General features: G+C 35.6%; 1 pseudogene; it reads right to left on the reverse strand.

The window, feature by feature from the left end:
- LOC107685244 (arrestin domain-containing protein 3-like) overlaps positions 1 to 4986 on the reverse strand; it is a 17277-nt pseudogene that overhangs the window by 5999 nt on the left and 6292 nt on the right.

Genomic DNA, 4986 nt, shown 5'->3' on the forward strand with positions numbered 1-4986 from the left:
TACGTTACTTTTGCATTACTTTTTGAATCTGGGCTGGGCTTGATTGTTTGTTTTTAATATAAAAAGTTTTATTTTTGGCAAATGTAAAAGCCCCTTAACACCAAAAGTGAAATGAATAAGCCTCTGGCTGAAGTAAAGAAAGCTCAACACTCTTCGATCAGCAATAAAATTAAATAAAAAAAACACACAAATGTTATGTTTATCTAAAGTCATTTTTGCTTATTTGTATAGTTGAATTGGATCATTGGATCAAGGTCAGTAGCAAAGACATTGGTTAATAAAATGGGATTAAATACATAAAGAATATTTGTGTTATTTAACATAATAAATGTAGGTTTGCGTCATATTTTCAGTTTGCATTTTTACTGTTCTATTCATTTTGAGGAATACTGAATCTGTTTTTGTGTCAGTGAGATGAGTAAATGCATGTTGACATTTAGTCTAGAACTACAGTAATGATGCTTACTGTAGTTCTAGACTAAATGTCAACATGCATTTACTCATCTCCTACTCATGTGGTGTCGTTCCCACAGCACAAAACACCACTGGACTTACTTCCGATTTCTCTCAACATGGCAACACGAAGCTGTCAGTCAATCAATGGGAAAACAAAGTAACTGGAGTTACTTATTTGAAAAAGTAACTCAAATATTTTCTTGTAAATGAAAAAGTAATGCGTTACTTTACTAGTTACTTGAAAAAAGTAATCTGACTACGTAACTCACGTTGCTTGTAATGCGTTACCCCAACACTGATCGTGTTACATATGAGATATCAAAACACACTGAAAATGAATAAAGTCTGTACAGATAACATAATAATACATAATATAATTAACCTATAACATACATATAACATAATAAAGTCTAATACAGATAACCTTAATGTTTTCCTAGAAGAAGAAAAAAAATAAGTAGAACCAGTTCTACAAGTAATGCGTGGGTTTAGATGGGGAGGGAACAGCTATAACAGTTGATTTCAAGCCTGAAATGTCTAACTTCTTTGTAAATTATTACAACAGCTAAAAACGCATGATCTGAAAAGACCTCATTCATCATCTTAATCTACTCGCTTACACAAGCGTGCTCACAGACTGTAAACATGAAACTAAAGAAATGGAAAAGTAACGGTGTTCACCTACTCCACAAAGATGTTTGATATTTCCGATTTGACATATATTTAATCTTGTGATATTTTACATGTATACAGAAATGGTTTGAATAAGGCTTTCTTTGAAACGGTTGTGTTTACAATGATCAAAATTTGAGTTTATTGACAATGGGAGAACATTAACACTGCTGAGATGTTATAAGAAATATAATTGTACCAAGGTAGTATCCCATTTTCTCAGTGTTTATGTTCATCGAGACACTACCAGAGGTGAACAATTTCATTTGTTTATCTTTGGTTCCATACTGAGGTGCCTATAAGACAAAACATCTATTACACAGGTGAGAAAACCTCAAAACATATAGATGATGTATGGTAAAGACATATATTGTTTTTTTGTTGTAATCTCACCATTAGTTCAGGACTGGACACATCTGGTCTGGGGACATAGTGAAACTCTGTTTTGTCTTTGATAGAAATGCACATTGATCTGGATAGCTTTGTTTCCAAAGTGTAGACAACTTTTCCAACTGAACCTTTGAAGGTTGGTGGGAAGTGCCTGGAAGGAAAAGAAATGCTTTATGTAAAACGGTACAGCAGGAAGTAAAGTCTCATTAAAAGGTTGAAATTCCTGAAAAAAAAAAAGAAATACTGGTAAAAGTAGATTGACATAATGTTCTGTTTTATTAACTATATTTTAGAAAACTATAATATATATTAAAATATATTTAAATATGTGCAGTCCAGTCATTTTATTTTAACATATTATTCTTATACCATGGTCTGTCTGAATGCTCGATTCTGATGAGGCATGCATTAAAACCATTTAATGCACAGGTAGTTCCAGATCAGTTTAATCACCAATTCTATATTAATGCGATGCTTTAATTGATGCACACAAAACCACACACACACAGACAGAGAGAGAGAGAGGTCGGAGATCACATCGGAGTGTGCATTATGAAAGTGAAAGTGAAGTGACGTGTGGCCAAGTATAAGTACTCGGAATTTGTGCTCTGCATTTAACCCATCCAAGTGCACACACACAGTAGTGAACACACACCCGGAGCAGTGTTATCCCACTTATACCATGGTCATTTGCCAGCACTAACAACTTAGAGCTGTTAATGATGTTTGCAGCGCAATATTTGACTGGAAGGGTAAAAATGACGGTTATTTCATCTGTTACGGCTCATTAGCTCTAGCATTCTGCCTGCTTCAAGTCAGACACAGAGATGAAATAGTGTGGTAAGATCACATTTATTTGAATATAATGTAGCGATCTAGTATCTAGGCTATTTTATTAATAAAAGTCGCGTGGCAGCGTTGACAACAAGTTTCTGTGTGTGCGCAGCACAATCTCCGACCTCTCTCTGTGTGTGTGTGTGTGTGTGTGTGTGTGTGTTTTGGTGCGAGTGTTGTGTGTGGGTTTGTGTGCATCAATTAAAGCAGGGCATTAATATAATTATTAATTCTGATTAAACTGACTTGGAACTACCTGTGCATTAAATGGTTTTCACAATGGTTTGACTTTCAAGATGGCTGCCAGGAGCAGAAGTGGTTTGTTAGGCTCCACACCTGCTCTTTTGTACCAGCTTTTCTAGGTAATCCTGATCGGAATGGTCTACATTTTTCAACAGTTTTACTCAAATAGGAAGGAAATCAACTTTTATTCATGGAAAAACTCTGGATTACCAGTTTTAAACCACTACGTGGGAGTAATAGGATACGACTGCACATGGCTGAACTGCTTGTTAGACTCTGCATCTGCTCTTCTACTCTACCTTCTGCACCAGCTTCGTATACCAATTCTGGATGGTTTGGCCTATATTTTTCCACAGTTTTATTCTGAGGAGAAAGAAATCAATAATCTTCTGGTGAAAAACACAGGAATTTCAGTTTTACACCCATGTTCTGGAGACAAAGGATATGTTGGCACATGGCTGATTTGTTTGAGGTTTCTCCAATTGCTTATGGATTATCCATTTAAACTAGTTCATTTCAACTTAAAGGACAGATACAATCAACAAAATCAAGACCAAAGTCAAAAACCAAATACTAACTTCAGTAACAAAAGGTATGTCTTCATATGGCTACTTTGTATGTGGTTTCTTTGTTTCCCTTTTGGTCAATGCCTGAGCATGACTGAAGATGAAACATCAAGTAACCCTATCCATGCTTCACCTATGACTAGTATATCAACGCTGAACTTTTATGGGCATGGATATCATGTTATTTATTTAACTTGTTGGCAATGTGATGAAGAACTTTACATTACAAACAACGTATAAAAGGCAGAAGGAAAGGACGTGATCTGAAAGTTCTGTTCTTTTTGCTCCTGCTAAGTGGTGATATACAGCTAAACCCAGGCCCTTCAACTAACATCAATTTGGGATTGTCTGTTGATATGCGGTCTGAAGGTTGTCTGCAGTGGGCACTGGCGGACACACATGGTGTTGAAGTGGTGAGGCATTCTACTGGCCTAGCACAGGTCAGTGGCTTCTTCATGGAATTTAATCAGAACTCAGTCATTGCTGGAACAGCAGAAGTGGAGAACAGTGACATTATGCCTAAAGTGGAACAATTTGCTAAAAAGTCACCAAAACCACATATTGGTAAAGGGATTTTTGGTCATGCAGCACATAAGCAAAACGAATTGAAATACTTTCAAACAGTGAATCATGCTAAAGTGATCTGGGACTTAAAGTCAAAACCAAAACGTATTTTTGGAGATCATCTTAATATATGTAGTGTTTTATCAAAAAGAGAAGAAGTTCAACATTTATTGAGTGAGTCTATGGACTTCTTAGCACTCAGTGAAACTTGGTTAAACACTAATATTCCTACAAACATGATTGATGTCCCTGGTTATACATGTTACAGGAAAGATAGAATGTCTGGTAAAGGAGGTGGGGTACTGATTTATATCAGAGATCTTTTTAAATGTTCTGTGATTGAACAGGAGACTTTTGGGTTAGAATGTTTAATTTTAAATGTAGTGTTATCAGCGAGAATGAATTTGAATATTATGGTGTTATATAACCCTCCTTCTCATAATGTTTCGTTTTACCATGATTTTGATGAACTATTTAAGGGGAGACACTGCAGGCAAAAGCACAGTTTTTTCATGCACCTGTCAATTTTGAGATTTTGGGCTTTTTGGCTTTTCATAAAGTGTTTTTTCAGGCTAGTGGAAAGAAAACATTCAAAAGACACTGTTAAGTGTTTCTTTTATAGCACTTTATCTATTTGTGGCAATAGATTTCAATTACAATACATATTTTTAAAGGCCGTTTTCTCAAAATTAGTTTTTTCTCCTACACGGAGCCATAAATCTCCACTTCAGTAGCACTTACACACACCAAACTTTACATTTTTATTCCTGTCTATATCCTGAAGGTTTTTACAGAGGGATTTGTTCATATATAATTTGCTTGATTATATACAACATTTTATTTCCCCCAAAAATGTGAAAATATATTGTTTTCTGGCTGTTCAAAGTATTTTCTGAATTATGGAGTGACAAAAAGAGATACCCAAAATTCCCTCAGCAAAAACATTTGCCTCTAATATGTAAAAAAAATAAACACTTATAAAAAGACTTATAAAAAGCCTTCATCCAGTGTTCAGATTTTTGTACTAGAAATGTATGCAAATTAGCGCATATTTGTCAGGGATTCATCACAGTCACTTCAGTCACCATCCAGGATAATTACCCGATCACAGTCACCTGAGTTCTGATCACCCGCACCTGCTGTCACCAATCAAGCCACACTACAAATACACACACAGCACAGTCACTCACTGTCCGGTCTACCGTTCACTCCTACGAACTTCTCTGGACTCTCTCTGCCAAATTCTCCTAGAACGAATTAC

The sequence above is a fragment of the Sinocyclocheilus anshuiensis genome, unplaced genomic scaffold, assembly GCF_001515605.1.
Source record: "Sinocyclocheilus anshuiensis isolate Anshui unplaced genomic scaffold, SAMN03320099.WGS_v1.1 scaffold577, whole genome shotgun sequence".
NCBI classification, from domain to species: domain Eukaryota; kingdom Metazoa; phylum Chordata; class Actinopteri; order Cypriniformes; family Cyprinidae; genus Sinocyclocheilus; species Sinocyclocheilus anshuiensis.